Below are 17,638 nucleotides of genomic sequence, written 5' to 3'. Positions count from 1 at the left end.
TATATATAACATAAACACAGATACTCTTTAAAACATGTTTCACTATAAGATTTGGTGAATGCTTATCACTTGTATGTAATCAAGGCCAACATGATTTATACAATGGATGTTTTAGTTATTTCCTGTTGTTACCATGACCAAAGGCAACTCAACGGAGGGAGAGGCTTATTTCAGCTTACAGGTTACAGCCCATGATTGAAATCAGTCAGGGCAGGAACTCAAGCAAGATATCTAAGCAGAAACCACAGAGAAATACTGTTTGCTGCCTCACTCACAGGCCTAGGTCCATGCTCAGCCAGCCCAGGAATACCTGCTTAGGATGGTACTGCTCTCAATGGGCTTGGTCCTCTTGCATCAGTAACCAAGTAAGGGGATCTCCCTTAGACACCTCCACATGCCAGTAAAATCTGGGCCACCACTCAACTAAGACTCCCTTCTCAGATAACTCTAGGATGTGTCAAGTTGAAAGCTAAGTGGGGCCACAGACAAGGATAATTTGATATGACATTGGGATTGATAAAACCAAATAAATATGCCTGTCTATACTCTTCCTAGAGGACATCGGAAATGGGAGTACTGCAACACTTATTGTTACATTTAATTTCTTGTCACTGTTTTGAATATGATCTTTTGACATCTGCACTATGTACCATCTTAATTGAAGATTCTCTAATATCAGATTATTTGAAAATTTATTCCATGCTGTAGGCCAGCATTTGAAATGGTTGAATGATATCTTCCTGTGGATTTTCCATCAACACCATTACCGTCTTCATTGTCAAACTTCACATATATTAATATATACACAGGGTCTCACATAGCCCAGGCTGGCCTCAAACTCATTATGTAGCTGAGGATGACCCTCTACTCCAGATCTTCCTGCCTCCACTTCTCCTTGCCCTTCCTCCTGCCTTCATCCAAAACCACTCCCCTCAGCTCTCCAATTATGAGACTGACCCGTTTGGAGTATTTTGTAGATTATTTTGTGGGGGTTGGTAGGGCAGTATTCACTCTATAGTCCAGGCTAGCCCAGAATTGACTGTGTGGTCTGGGCTGCCTTATCCTCTAGAGTATTGAGATTGTAGGTGTGAGCCACTATGTCCTTTTCCTTGCATTGTGTGCTTCTCTTTAAAGGCTTTGCTGTTGGGCTTTGAGTTCTAGTCACCAGCATTCTTTGCCTCTCTGTAGGGGAAGCTGCCTGTTGACTGTTTCCTTCATAGCTGTACCAAGCGTACAAATGCATGCAGATCTGTAGATTATACTGAACAGGAGATTTAATAATAAACCCAAATCGTAGTTATTAAAATTAGATACTGATTAAGAGGTTTATATATTTAACTGTACAAATAATCACATACACATGTGTTTTATGGATGGCACTAAAAATGTACATATTTTTCTGGATCATTCAAAGGAATCTACTCTGCCTCTATTCTGTTCCCATTTAATAAATTCTGTCCTTTTTTCATCTGCAACTTCTTTTTACACTAAGTTTTCACATTTACTTCAGTTGACAAAGATTTTAACTTTCCATGACAGATATGGGGAGTTCCATGTATTATCCAAGCGTGGGATATACTGCTTCATAGGGTTCCATGTAGTTCGAGTGAATATGTGTTCTGACTAACCCATCAGGCTATCGCTTGGAAGAGAGGAGTTTTAAAAATCCACTTCCAGGAAAACTCATTCACATTAGCTGGGAACAACTGGGAGGAAGTGTTTCCCTCTCTTCACCTACCCCGAAGAGCTAGAATAAAAAAAAAAAAAAAAAACAGGTCAATAATTTGGATGCTTGTTGCTATGACAACCAGTCCAGGATATGGACAATTATGCCAAAGCAGGGAGTCTCAGCTGCACATTCTTGAATCATGTCATCAAGTGAAACTCATGCCCAACACACACACACACACACACACACACACACACACACACACACACACACTATAATAGAAAACCCCAAATCAAGCACGTCAGGATTCCCATCCAGTCTGAGAGAAACACCTGTAAAAGACTCCGTGAAGGAGAGAGACAGTTGATGAATAGTAGCGGCCAGAATCCAGTGCCCAAGTGCACTAATAAAGCATGTCAAATCACGAACCCATTGCAGGGCTCAGGGAGACTCAAGCCATGCCCAGTATTTTATTTGGGGGGAACTGCCTATATTTTCAGGGGAAATGACTGTATTCTTACCTCCTTGTGAGCCCCGGGGCTTGAGGGGATGTTTCACATTTGACAGTAGTTTCTCAGAGAAAATTTCATCACAGATATTGAATAAGTGAAGCTCCCTGTTTTCTTCTGAATACTGGCGTAAGAGGCAAGGCTGGACAAACTTTCTCAGCGTCACTACCAAAGGACCTGACATGATTGGTGCTTTTCTTGAGAACCTAGTTGGGACTAAAATTTAATATCTTCTCTCAATATTAACTCTTTGGGGATAAAGATCATCATTATTTCTTTCTGTCTCTATCTTCATGGCGTGTGTGTGCCTGGTGTGCCTAACTATTAGCACAGGTGTGTGCACGTACAACTGCTGGCAAGCACGAGGACACCCAGTATTGACCTTGAGTGTCTTTCTTCCATTCATCCTCACATTTTATTTTGACGGAACCTCTCACTGAACCTGGAGCTCACAGTTTCAGCTAGACTATCCAGCACACTCCTGGGATTCTCCTGCCTCCACACCCCTGGGTTACAGCAGTGTATCTCGTCCCCTGGCTATGTTCTGGAGATCCATGCATAGGTTCCCCTAATTGCACAGGAAACACTGTATTGAAGGAGCACCTCCCTGGTCCTATTTTTCTTTCAAAGGGCGGAAAATGTTACCTTTAGAATGAACAAAACTCATTTCTCATGTGCAAACAAATGACTTTCTTTCATTTGAAAAATAGCAACAAGTTTGAATGTCTATCTATCATCTATCTCTATCTATCTATCTATCTATCTATCTATCTATCTATCTATCTATCATCTGTCTTCCATCTTTTCCCCACCCCGTGTGTGTGTGTGTGTGTGTGTGTGTGTGTGTGTGTAGTTTTGGGAGGTCAGAGCCATAAATTATTGGATAGGTAGATAGATATAGAGTACAAAAATGTTATAATTATTTTTTTCCTTGTTTTTTTTTCCTGAGGTGTTAAATTTCAGCACAGCTCTACTTGTTTCTTAATTAATGATTAAACAAATTCAATTCTTGATTTAACTTAATTAAACAAGTAATGAATTTGTGTATGCAGGAATCATTAATGTGGTGTCTGAGGCAGGCCCCCAGGGCATGGTTGGCTCTGTTCTTCACAGCTCACTAGCTAGTATCCAGAGCTAAGCCCACATCTCTTATGGTTTTTATGCACTTGGTTTTGAGCTAGCTTTATGCAGAGACCATCTTTGTGTGTGTGTGTGTGTGTGTGTGTGTGTGTGTGAACATGTGAAAATGACAATGGTATACTTTTCCTAAAGTTGTGTATTCTTAAATATATTTCTAATAAAAATTGGGCAATTTTTCCTTTCTAAAAGCTATTTAAGGCCAAATTAAAAATATGTTTATGGGAAACTCACATTAGAAGAATGAAATATAGCTTTCATCCTTTGTATGTGTTTATGCATGTGCATATATGTGTGTGTGGGTGTGGTGTGTAAAACCTAGAGGTTGTCTTCTTCAATTGATCTTCCACATTGTTATTATTATAATTATTATATTTAGTTTTTGATGCAAGGGCTCTCACTGAACCTGGAGCTGGACTGGCTGGCTGGGAAACCCCTGAGGTGTGACTGTCCTATACCTGGTTTGTATTGGGCGCTCGGGATCAGAACTTATGTCCTCGGGCTTCGTAGATAGCACTTTACTGGCTGATCTGTCTCTTAACCCAACTATGATGTAGTATTTTTAGATATTATCACTTTACTTTGAAATACAGCCTTACCTCACCAGTTGAACTTCACAGCCACTCTGCAAAAGAGGGAATTTGGACAAAGGAGTCTTCATTAATTTCAGGCAGAGGTCCTTATTTCGTGCTAAGCCAATGCCTCTCTGCTGGGTGGAGAAGTTTTTTTGGATCTTTTGGAATAAGTGGAAGGAGGAGGAGGAAAAGGACAATGAGCTCTCACGGAAATTTAAGATCCACCCAGCTTTGGTGTAGTAGCTCTTTGGACACATTTTCATCTTGGCTTTTGAGAAAACAAGGGCTTAGCAAAGTGAAGTGCAGGTCCCAAGGTCACTTGGCTACCAAGCAGAGGTGCTGGAATTGTTCGTTCCCACATCTGCCCAAGACTGTCGCAGGGTCCACTTAAACAGTATCCAACGTGCACCTAATTGAGGCTGGGGGTTCTCATGCACATGTCAGCAGCTGGTCCTTACAACCTCATTGGCACTGTTAACTTAATTGGTAAGCCATTTTATCCTTGAGTGGCACTTGAGAAATTCTTAGGAAGTTCCTATCTTAGCTGTCACTGACTTCAAACTGGTGAAGTCCTGTTTAATGAGGGGGAGAATATAGATCTAGCCCAAGGACATAGATGCTTGGTTACAAGATCATTTTCTTCTTTTTCAAGATAGGATCTCACTCTCTAATCCAGGCTAGTCTAGAACTCATATGTAGCCAAGGCTGTCCTCAAGGCCATGGTAATTTCCAGCTCCAGATTTACCAAATGCCGGGGTCCCATGCATAAATCACCATGCCTGGTTCTGTTTGATACATGGTCTTGCTATGTAGTCCAGGCTTGAGCTCACACTTATGAGCTTCTTCTGTTAGCTTCTCAGACTCTGGGATTATAAGAGGGTGCCATGACACCCTGGATGACTAGGTATTTCTTGAATTTCAGGAGCAGATCCAGAATAAAAGTTTGACATGGTAAAAGTTTGACTGGCAATTTCTCTATGAAACAAAGATGTAAAAGTTATAGCCTTGCCTTTAGGATGTAGGAAATTAACAAATTGTATGCATGTGTAAATGTCCATATATGGATTGTATATGTGATGTGGCGTGTGTGTGTGTGTGTGTGTGTGTGTGTATATATATATACATATATATATATATATACATATATATATATATGTGCATTTATACATACATCTGAAGGCCAGAGGTTGACATTGGGTGTCTTTCTCATTAGTTCTCTACTTTTTTATTTGTTATTTTTTTTGTTTATCTTTGTGAAACAAGATCTCTTATTGAAACTGGAGTTCACAAAGTGGGCTTAAAGGGCTGGCCATCAAGGCCCATGGCTTCTTCTGCCTCTGCCTCGCTAAGGTTAGAAATACAGGCATGTGCCTGTTTACCAAGATTTTTATGTCTGTCATTGATACAGGGTAAAAGAATAGGAAAAGATATTCCAAGAAAATGGATTTAGACACAAGCCAGTGTAGGCATTTTAATATCGGACAAAATTGACTTCAAACCAAAACTAATCAGAAGAGATAGAGAAGGATACTACATATTCATGAAAGCGAAACTCTACCAAGAGGATACTGGAATTCTTAACATCTATGCACCAAACACAAGAATACCCAAGTTTATAGGAGAAAGACTGCTGCAGCTTAAATCACATATTGACCCTCACACAGTGGTAGTGGGTGATTTCAATACCTTAATCTTGCTAATAGACAGGTTTTTTTTCCAGACAAAAACTAAACAAAGAAATGCTGGAGCTAACTGACATAAAACAAATGGACATAGCTATTATTTACATTTCACTCACACACCAAAGAATACACCTTCTTCTCACTACCTCACGGAACTCTCTTCCAGACTGACCACATACTCAGACACAAAGCAAGTTTCAACAGATACAAGAAAATTTATATAGCATCCTGCATCCTGCTAGACTGCCACATGTTAAAGTTGTCTATCAACAACAAGATACATAGAAAAAAGTTTACAAACAGAAGCAGAACAACTCTCCACTGAGTGAAAAGGGTTCAAAACAGATACCAAGACAGAAATTAATTGATTTCTAGAATTGAGTGAAAATGAATACACAGAATACCCAAACTGATGGGACACAATGAAGGTTGTTTTAAGAAGAAAATTCATATTACTAACTGCCTATATTAAAAATTGGAGATTTTTTTTAATCCATTCTTCAGTCAAGGAGCTGTTAGTTTCCTTATTTCTCTGTTAATTTTCTGTCTGACTGACCTGTCCAGTGAATTCTATCAGACTTTCAATAAACTCTACTTCTCCTCAATTTTTTCCATAATATATATACATAAGGGACATTACCCAATTCTTTGTATGAAGCCACAGTTATCCTGATACCCAAACCACATCAAGACCCAACAAAAAAAGAGAATTACAGACCAATTCCCCTTACAAGCATAGATGCAAAAAATTTTTTAAAAAAATACTGGCAAGTCAAATCCAAGAACATGTTTTAAAAATTCTTCCATCATGATCAAGTAGGTTTCCTTCCAGACATGCAGGGATGGTTCAACACACGTAAACTGATAAATGTAACCTACAATGTAAGCACACTGAAAAACAAGAAAACACATGATAATCTCATGAGATGAGTAAAGGCCTTTGACAAAATCCAACACCCCTTCATGATAAAAGTCTTAGAGAGATTAAGGATACAAGGGACCTACTTAAACATAATAAAGACAGTTTACAGCAAGCCCATAGCACACATCAGCTTAAATGGAGACTCAAAGCATCTCTGCTAAAATCAGGAATAAAATAAGGTTACCCACTCTCTCCATACTTAAGTTTTAGCTTAGAGCAATAAGATACCTGAAGGGCATCAAGGAGACACAAATTGGAAAGGAAGAAGTAAAATAATATTTATTTGCAGATGATATAATAATACACATAAGTGGCCCTAAAAGTTCTACCAGGGAATTTCTTTTTTTTCTTTTTTTAAATACTTTTTTATTTCTTTTTTTATATATTTTTATTGAAAAAAATTTCTGCCTCCTCCCAGCCTCCCATTTCCCTCTTCCTCCTCCCACTCCTCTCCCCTTCCCCCACCCCTCTCCCCCTCCCCCACTCCTTTCCCCCTCCCTCTCTAGTCCGAAAAGCAGTCAGGGTTCCCTGCCCCTACCAGGGAATTTCTACAGCTAATGATCACTTTTAGCCAATTAGCAGGATACAAAATTAACTAACAAAAATCAGTAACCATTTTATACATGAATGAGAAATCGACTGTGAAAGAAATTAAGAAAACAGTATCTTTCACAGTAGTCTCAAATAATATAAAATATCTTGGGATAACTTTAACTTAGCAAGTGAAAGATTTGTGTGACTTTGGAAAAAACTGAAGACAATATCAAAAAATGAAAAGATCTCCCATGCTCATAGATGAGTATGATTAAACATAAGCAATCTGCAGTTTTAATAAGCATTCCAATACATTTCTTCACAGATCCTGAAATGATAATTTCAATTTTATATGGAAACAAATAAACAAAAAAAACAGGATAACTGAAACAATCCCAAATATTAAAATAACCACTGAAAGTATCACCATGCCTGACCTAAGGTTGTATTACAGAGCTATAGTAATAAAAACAGCATAGTGTTGGCAAAACAACAATGTCCATAAATGGAATAAAAGTGAAGACCCAGACATAAATTCACTCACGTATGGATACTTGATTTGATAAAGAAGCCAGAAATACAAAGAGGCAAAAGGGCAGCATCTTCAACAAATGGTCCCGATCAAACTGGATGGCTGCATGCAGAAGAATGCAAATAGATCCATATTTAGCACCCTGCACAGAATTCAACTCCAAATGGATCAAAGATCTCAATGTAAAACCAGATAGACTAATTAGAAGAGAAACTAGGGAACAGCCTTTAATGCATTGGCACAGAAAAAAAAAAATCCCTCTCTTAACAGAACATCAGAATCACAGGCACTAAGATCAGCAATTAATAAATAGGATCTCTATTAATTAAATAAACAATTAGCTTCTCATGAAACTGAGAAGCCTCTGAATGGCAAAGGACGTTGTTGTTCAGACAAAATGACAGTTTACAAAATGAGAAAATATTTTTGCTAACTACACATCCAATAGAGGAGAAATATGCAAAATATATAAAGAATTAAGAAAAACCTGGAAATCAAGGAAACAACTCACTTAAAAAGTAGTGTACAAGTATAATTAGAGAATTCTCAAAAATTGATAATCAAATGGCTGAGAAACACTTAAAGAAATGTTCAACATCCTTAGCCATTAGGGAACTGCAAATCAAAACTATTTTGAGATTTTATCTTATACCGGTCAGAATAACTAAGATCAATAAAACAGGCTGGGCGGTGGTGGCACACGCCTTTAATCCTAGCACTCCTGAGGCAGAGGCAAGCGGATCTCTGTGAGTTCGAGGCCAGCCTGGTCTACAAGAGCTAGTTCTAGGACAGGAACCAAAAAGCTACGGAGAAACCCTGTCTCGAAAATCCAAAAAATAAAAAAATAAAACAAATGGCAGTTCCAGCTGGTGAGGATATGGAGTAAAGAGAACACACATCCATAAATGGTGGGAGTGCAAGTTTGTATAGTCACTATGAAAATCAGTGTGGCAGTCCCTCAGGAAAATGGGAATCTCTCTACCTCAAGATCCAGTTATACCACTTTTGGGCATATACTCAAATAATGCTTCATCCTACTGCAGAGAGTTTTGTCCAACCATGTTCATTGCTGGTCTATTCATAATAACCAGAAATTGAAAACAACCTAGATGTCCTTCAACAGTTTAACTAATAAAGTATGGTACATTTGCACAATGGAATATTACTTAGTTATGATATGATATGATATGATGAAATTCACAGATAAATGGATGAAACTAGAAAAAAAATATCCTGAGTGAGGCAACCCAGATGCATAAAGACAAGTGTGGTATGCGTTTGCTTATATGTGAGTGTTAGCTGCTAAGTCAGTGGTAACCAAGCTACAGTCCATAGAACCACAGAGGTTAGGTATAGAGTAAGGGCCTAGAGGGGAGGGTTAGAGCTCCTTATGAAGGGAAAATAGAATAGTTATGGAAGGATGATGGGGAGAGACTGGAATAGGAGGGTCAAAGGAGGAGAGGGAGAGAAGAGGGGGATGATGAGGAAATACAAGTGATCTCAAGTATAGTAAAGGATGTTGTATGGTGGAAACTTTTCCCACACACTTTATATTCATACAGCTTGTCACTTGTGTGAGTAGCTTGGTGGCTGATGAGCTGTGTCTTCCAGGAAAAGCAATTTCCACTATTATTCCATTCATAGAGTTTCCCCCAAGTATCATTGTCTGGTGAGTAGCAATTCTACCTTAGAGTATAAGGCCATCTCATACTGCATACATGCATAGGGTTTTTTCCCTGTGTGCATTCTACGATGCATTATAAGATCTAATCTGCTAGTGAGGGTTGTCTCGCCTTCAAGAAATTCAGAACATTTCTCTTTGAAGGCATGATTCTTGATATTAGTAACATAAGACATTTGGTACAGTTTTTTTCTTCACTATGATGTTATGAGCTAGTTTGTCACATGACTCGCACATTTGTTATGTGTACTGGTCTGAGTCCTTTTGTGGATAATAAAGTGTTCTAGTGAGTCTGTCTTTTTATTGGAAGGGTTCCCTTTCTCCAATGTTCACAGTCCTGCTGACCAGTTTTAATTTTGTGAGGCTAAAGGAAAATACAGGACATTTTCGGTATACTTACCAAGCTCCAGGGCATACAGATGAACTGTAGTTCATTAATTTTATAGGCTTTACCTGACCTATAGAGTCTCATGCAATGAGAAAAGGACAAGGCACATACTTTGTTTGAATTTCATAATTAGGAGCCATTGGAGAGGTCTCACATTCTTCTGCGACGCTCAAAATTTTTCTTATTGTAATGAAGAATGTTTTTGTTAAGTCAGGAGGAAAACTGTGATATTTAAGCAAGCTTCTTGGTTTCATTTGCTTGTTTTTACACATTTATGGCTAAATGGCTCGGAAGCGGGACAGCCTACTTTCATAGTTATGATCATTACCAGTCATCTTTATTTTTAATTTTGGATTTATATTTAGGAGTTATGAGATGGGGACTGTGGAGGTTTGAATGAGAGATGTGCCTGTATGAGCTCACGTATTTGAATGCTTAATTTCCAGTTGGTGGTATGGTCTGGGTCTGTTGTGAAAACTTTAGGAAGAGGAACCTTGCTGAAGAAAGTACTTGCTTTAAGAGCCTAAGTCTCACTCCATTTTCTGTGTCTTCCCCACTTCCTGTGCCCCAGACTTCCTGTACACACCCTACTTCCTGTACACCCCCCCCCCCCCCCCCCCCCTCCTGTGTCCCCCAATACCTGATGTGGATCAAAATGAGATCTGCCTTCTTCCTGCTGCTGGGCCTCTCCTGCTAGTATCTATTTTATCCCTCTGGGACCATAGCCAGAATAATCCCTCTCTTCCTGAAGTTGCCTTTGGCCATGGTCTGTTATCACAGCAGCAGAAAAGGAACTAATCCAGTAATAAAATACAGGGACCTGACATCAGATTGCCTGACGTCAGAACTTGGCTATGCGTTTTCCTAGCTCTGAAACCTTGCATAAGTAAGAATAATATTTACACTCGTTCCACAAAATTGTTCTGAGAATGGAAAATTTGACACATTAATTAGTCAATAGTGATAATAGTGAGGAATAAGAACAGTTTAGTCTGTTCCTCTGTAGTATTTAGCCTTCCTGTTTTTTCTTAGCCAATTGTTGGGGGAGATTGGTGAAACAATGCCCAATTTACCAGCAAGCTGATAATTTGCATTTTAAAATTAAAATCTGAATAGCAGCCCAGGCTTTGAGTCCTGACTGCTTATGGGGAGTCTAAAGCAAAAGAATCAATAGTGCAAGTCCTACCTGGGAAAAATTAATGGAATCTGTCTTACCAAAGACAAAATGGTTATAGCTCAGTGGTAAGGTGCTAGCAAAACATGCAAAAATAAAATAAATAAATTATAATGGGGGAAATGTATTACTAATATTTTACTGACTTTTTTACTTTATTTCATGTGTTTGGGCATTTTGCTTGCGTGCAAGTCTGTGCACAATGTGTATGTCTGATGCCTATGAATGCATTGGCTCCCGCGGGGGGTGGGGGGAGCAGAGTTACAGGAGGTTGTAAGCCACCATGTAGGTTCTGGGAACTGAACCTGGATCATCTGGAAGAGAAGTCAGTGTTCTTAGGTGCATAGTCATCTTTCTAGCCCTGGTACTTTTAAATACCATGGGAAGGTTTCCTTTTATTCTGAGCTTTGCCGAATGTGGTGGTTAATTTTGATTGTTTTGATTGATGGGGTTTAGAATCACCGTGGGAGCACAACTCTGAATCTTTCCAGGGAGGGTCACATAAGGAGAGAAGATACGCCCTGAAAGTGGACAGCACCATCCGAAAGGTTGGGGTCTTGGATGGAACACGAAGCAGAAAGGGAACTGAGCCCCAGCATTCACGTCTCTCTGCTTTCTGACTGCACATGACATGACCAGAGGCTTCAAGTCCCCAGGGTCGTACCTTCCCCACCATTGTGCACGTGCGGTCAAACAGTGAGCCCAAAGAGACCTGCCATTCCTTATGCTGCTTTTGTCAGGGTCTTGTGTGGTCAGGGAGGACAGTGACTAGAGCTCTGACCATTTTCATCAGGAATAGATCTGAATTCCATCTTCAAATGCTTTCCCAGTATCCAGAGAAAGGACTGCAGCAAGCTTCTCTTTTAATATACGGCACTGTGTTGTGTTTGCCTGCCTACTATCATGCCTTTTTAATATCCCAGTAGACTTAATCAGATGATAGGTTGTTTAGGATCTTTTGTGTTCAAATGAGAAATTAATTAATCACGCCCAGGATAGGCCATCAGTAGTAGCAAGGGCAATGCTTCATCATCACCATAGACAGAGGCTAATGGCTATGAAAGAGACATACTAAAAGTTGAGAGTAGTTTCCATTGTTTGAACGTGTGAGCTCCCCACTCCCAACCCAAGAACCTCTGCTGCCTGTATTGGCTAGTTAAACATTGGTGTACACAGCAAGGGGGCCTTGTCACCTTTGGGGGATATGCTGTGCCCCTCAGAGTGAATCAGGAGGTTCTACAGTACTGAGAGCACCCTGGGTGCTTTGAGTTCTTTGGTCTTTGGGGAATCAACTCCCTGCTTCCTTTTATGCTCTTGCTTCCTGGTAAAAGACATCAGCTAAACTTCACTATTGGTGCAATTCCAAGAAAAAGACAAAAGTAAATCCAAGGCCAAGATGGTTCTAGTCAGTGGTACATATGTGTGTCTCCTCATTCACAAGCTATTATGCTAGGTATGGCATGAGGTCATTCAGAATTCTGGTGATGATTCTTGTGGATCATCTGAAAACAAAGCTCATATGAACCTGGTGTGTGTGTGTTTGTGTGTGTGTGTATTCATATTAGAAGTCAGAAGTCAATACTTGTTTTTTTTCTTCAGATACTTTCCACCTTATATTCTGAGACAGAGTCTCTCACCGAATCTAGAATTCATTGATTTGCCTACATTGAACCTAGAATTCACTAATTTGGCTAGGCTGGTTTGCCAGCAGGTTCAAGATCACTTATATCAACATGTCGTTGTCTCCTCAGTGCTGGCACCAAACCTAAGTTTTTACCATGTGGGGATCAGAACTCAGGACCTCAGGCCCTATAGCAATTATTTCACTGACTGAGCCATCTCCCCTGCCCATGGTCCTATTTTGAGATGATTTGTATTACTGTCTAATCTACACATATCTAAAACAGGACAGTGTTAATTTCTGCTTAGTACAAGTGTAGATGAATTGCCTTGTATTATCTTTCTGCTAATTTATGTGTTTTTATTTTCCAAAAATTTTAGTAATCACATGTAATAAAACTGAAAGTTTGAAAAAAATTGATAAAGGAAGTGTGAACTGTGAATCAGAGATTTTGGTATGTTCTGAGGCTACAAGGATATTCAAGACAGAGGAAGAGAAATTTTAGCCATTGCCTCTTATTGGTCTTGTTCACCTCTGTGGACTACACTTGGCTTGACAGGATAGGAGGCCTATAAACATCTGTTCAATAAATGAAGGGAGCTTGTCAACAATTGATGATGTGTCTTTCATGGGTAGTGTGTCTGAATCCTACAGACTACATTTCCCTGTGAAAGGAAGATGAGGAGTTCCCTTACGTTGGGTGGAGGTGAGGATGGTGCATTCAGTGGGAACTGCTTTATAGTCTGGTATCTCAGTAGATCTGGATCTTCGAAAGGAGGAGTGGGGCTGGAAGGCATGATGCCTAGAAGGGAAGGAAGGAAGGAGGAGGAGAAGAATATACCAGAAAAGGGGAATGTGTGCTAAACGAGCCTACACTAGTGGAAGCAAAAAGAGGGCGGGGAAAAGGAAACCTCTAGAAAACTAGGAAAAGTAATTTTTCTGCTTTTCTCTATGCAAAGACTACAGAAAAAGAGTTGGGACTCTGACATAGAAAGTGTTGTGCTCACGAGGTGAGAGAGAATCAACAGCTATAAGAAAGGAGCTGCAGGCCTGGAACAAAGGTTTTTCCTATAGTAACTAGCAGCATGTCCTAGCCTTTTGCACCCTACCCCTCCAAAAAAGGGAAAATTCATTGTTTGTAGGAGGAGGATTTCGAGAGATTTTAATGGAATTTTAGTTTATCTATCTTCTTTCTAAAGTAACTATATATGTTATCACTGCATTTTCAATACGAATATAAAGAAGAGTAAGCAGAAAATGCATTACATTGGTTATATAGCTATAGAAATACTTAAGTGACTTTAAAAAGCTAATCTTTGGATTCCATTCATTCCCAGCAGACTCTTCCAATGTCTATTTAAGTTACTAATTATTGACAAAAGATAAAGGAAAGGGGAAAAAGAAGGAAAATTCATTTCCTCTAACTCACACCTGTCAGTCACAAAAAAAAATCAAATATCTATATCCTGCAAAGAGCATTGCCTCCAAGAACTAGTTATGGTGAGCATTATTTCACTTCATTGAAAAATAGATAAAATTTGTATGTACTTCAACAAATGAAAACAATGAATAAAACATCCGGGTTGTCCTAAGATAAAAGCAATCATTGAAATTTTTGGATGGGTATACTAACAGGTCAACTTAGCAGGCTACTCCACAGTATCAAATACACCAAATCATCAATTTGTCATTCTGACTAAACATATACAATTTTTAATTGTCATACCTCCGTAAAGTTGGGGACAACGAATTTTTTTTGAAAGTTGTATATGAGAAAGGAGTCATAGAAGATCTCAGAGGATAGTCTCATGAAGTAATTACAAAGAACACAAATAAAAAGCTCAGAGTCACAGGGAATTGGTGGCCTGTTATGCCCTCCAAACAATTTTTTCAATCAACAGTAATCAAGCAACAAACCCCAGTGCTCATGTGGGGAGAACTCTTGGTCCTGAGTGGAACAAGAATTTCTGTAGCAAGTATCTTTTGTCCCGGGTGCTTTATTAAGATGTACAGGTTCTCTGAGAATCTGAGCTAACCCTCTCCAATTCTTGCTAAAAGGAGGCAGAGGACCAAAGGCTTGCAGTTGTGTCGTGAATCAGCGTCATAGCCCCTTCATCTGACTATATCAGATCTACAATAGTGTGTCTCCGCAGCTCCAGACTCTCTTCCCTCAAGTTCACAGGCACCCTCCACAGACACCTCTTCTTCGGCAAACACAGTCTGCCATTTTCTAGATGAAGAACAGGCACAAACCACATTGCAATAAATGATTTCATGACTCTGGTCCCTGTTTAATCTAATCAGGGTAGATATGGTTGATTACATGGACGAAAAGCTGCTGAATAAACACGCTTATTCAGGAGTAACTAACCATTAGACAGTATTATGTAATGTCGAAGTAGCTGCTTGGCTTAATGTTATGGTTTCCATGGAAACTACATCAGTGAAGAGTAAAAGAGTTAAAAATACTGCTTTTTTTCTCTTTTTCTCCCCCTGTGCATGAATAGATTGCCTATATTCACATGATGCTTATGGTAGCTTTTAAAAAGTATTGCATTCGCTCAAGAGTTATCTCATTATTAATGGGTAAAAATATTGGGATTATCTTCAGAAAGGAATACAGGTTGGCATATCTTTTCTGAGTTATTTAGGGGAGAGAAATGATGCTTGGATTGATGCAGGCTACATGCATTTCACATGCACCGTTGCTTATTCAAAGCTTAGGTGCCCTCCCAAGCAAGGTTCATTCATATGCCACGAGGACGCTTCTCTTCCTTTCCAAAAACAAAGGCAGTGGGGATGAGAAAGGGAAAAGTCGGAGAGTTGCAGGCAAATGCTGAGCTCCGCAGAAGATGGCTCTTGCTGCAAGCAAAGATTAATTACTAAAGGGGGACAGCAGACTGGGGTTTGTGCTCCGCAGGGCTCCACAGCGCTCGCTGGGCTGGCCGCTGAAACCTCTAGCAGCTGCAATTGCAAAAAGGAGCGGAGGGCACAGCGACCATCAGAATCCAGCTCTGCATTGTTTGAGGTGTTTGCTTCATTTTAATCCTCTGGAATAGATAAGGAATAAAGTTAAATACATCGGCTCTTCTGAGTGGCAAGTTTCACGTTAAGGAGCCTTACAGAAATCTGACTTTTTTTATTATTTATTTATTTATTTATTTATTTTTATAAAATCTCTGCTTGAAGGCAAATCTCCCTCTCCCCAAATTGTCTTAACGAGTCCAGAGCTGGACACCAGAAATGTTTTGTTTTCTCCGTGTTTAATCCTGGGAACTTGTGTGTGTGTGTGTGTGTGTGTGTGTCCCTGAAGACTGGCTTTTAATTTTAGGTTCCATGAAGGTTCTTTTCCATCTGAAGGTGTTTATTTTCTATGAATCACTACTTCGCCATTCATTGGCAGTTCTTCTCTGTATTCTCTAATGCAGAAAGCACTATCATTGCAGGTGGAGGACAAGATTAATGTATTCACTAAAGAGAAGTTAAGTAAAATTTAAGCATCGTTAGGGCCTAATCTCTCTAATTGACCCACATAAAGATTCCTCGTTCTTTGGACCTTGGCACCACCAGTTTGATCAGAAAGAATAAGGCTCTAATGGTAACTTAGTTGTAAAGGTAGTTTCAGGGTCTAGCTATATACCACATTTGTTTTGAAAATGGCCCAACTGATAGGTGTTGAGGCATAATATTCATTTACTGGTGTGAAAACTCATGTAGCTATCTCAGACCTAATGAATTAGCCTTTGAAGGAATGTATGGGTCTGGTGTTAATTTACTGTGAAATGTGGATATTTGAATCCCCCAGTGTGCTGTCTGATGTGTTCTCTGGTGCTCAACTAGGGTGAAATCATTTTGTCCGCCTGGCCTCTTAGTTCTAGTATGTCATAGGAGAAAAATATGTTCAATGGTAGTTTCTCAACAAAGTGGTAACTTGCCAAGATGTTCTCCTATCAGAACTTAACCAGGATATTCAGACACAGATAGGAACAAACACATATTTACTAATTAAGAGACTAGAGTTGAAGCTTATTTCTGTCAAAAGGTGGCCAAGTTCAGGTAAAGGTAGAGGCTGTATTCCTTCTACAGTGATGCCAAATCTAAAAGGTTCTGGGAACCCTTCATTCTAGAGATTCTTCACGTCTGACCTGGAAGGAAATGCAGGAAGTAAATACATTTGCTTTGAGCTCCTGAACTACCTTTTGTCTCTCAGTGCTCATGGGCTTCTCTTGGTCCTCAAGACTCAGAGTTCAGGATGAATCGAAGGAAGATGGCTTTACATTTTCCACGTTCAGAGAACTTCTGCCTTGCACATCAGATTCTTTAATGCCTCTGTGTTCACTTCACAGAGGAAGAAATTTACCACCATGACCAACTCTCCTAGTTGTCAGGAGGCCTCTAGTTAGTTCCCGGCCGCTTAGACCTGAAATAATCACACAGAAACTGTTTTAATTAAATCAGTGCTTGGCCCATTAGCTCTAGCTTCTTATTGGCTAACTATCACATATTAATTTAATCCATTTCTATTAATCTGTATATTACCATGTGGCTGTTGCTTACCAGTTAAAATTCTGGCATCTGTCTCCAGCATGGCTGCATGGCTTCTCCTTCTGACTCTGCCTCCTTTCTCCCAATATTAAATTGAGTTTTCCCCATCTATCTAAGTTCTACCTTGCTATAGGTCAATCCAGTTTCTTTATTCATTAACCAATAAAAGCAACACATGGACAGAAGGACCTCCCACACAGCCTACTAAAGTCTCTCAGAGTCTCACTAGACACACTAGAGCATATTATGTCCATGGTGAACTACTGTCTCCTCTGGATATTTGCAGATGGCTTTATCTGGGTTCATTTTTCTGGTCTGATGATTGCTCAGGCAACATTTCCACTTCCTTGGTCTGGGTTACTTTTAGCTTTTTCAACATGGTGAGGGTGGTAGGACTGAAAGGTTACAAAGTAGAACAAGGTTAATGGAGAGCTGAAGTGGAAGAAGAAAGTAAACTAGGGAGGTTTTCTTGCAGCTTAGTACAAGGTCTGGTAAATTCTCTCAACCTGATGAGCCGGGCGATGGCGGCGCACACCTTTAATCCCAGCACTCGGGAGGCAGAAGCAGGCGGATCTCTGTGAGTTCGAGACCAGCCTGGTCTACAGAGCTAGTGCCAGGACAGGCTCCAAAGCCACAGAGAAACACTGTCTCGAAAAACCAAAAAAAAAA

General features: G+C 39.7%; 1 non-coding gene across 1 annotated transcript; it reads left to right on the top strand.

The window, feature by feature from the left end:
- Nucleotides 1–11,917: 11,917 nt before the first annotated feature.
- Nucleotides 11,918–12,047, top strand: LOC126506805 (small nucleolar RNA SNORA68). Its single transcript, XR_007593344.1, has one exon. It is a non-coding gene; the product is annotated as a small nucleolar RNA SNORA68 (small nucleolar RNA).
- The last annotated feature ends 5,591 nt before the right edge of the window (nt 12,048–17,638 follow it).

The sequence above is a fragment of the Alexandromys fortis genome, unplaced genomic scaffold (genome assembly GCF_014885135.2).
Source record: "Alexandromys fortis isolate MF-2015 unplaced genomic scaffold, M_Fortis_MF-2015_v1.1 scaffold_69, whole genome shotgun sequence".
Taxonomy (NCBI): domain Eukaryota; kingdom Metazoa; phylum Chordata; class Mammalia; order Rodentia; family Cricetidae; genus Alexandromys; species Alexandromys fortis.
The sequence above is the reverse complement of the archived record's forward strand: the minus strand, read 5'-3'. Positions and strand labels throughout refer to the sequence as shown.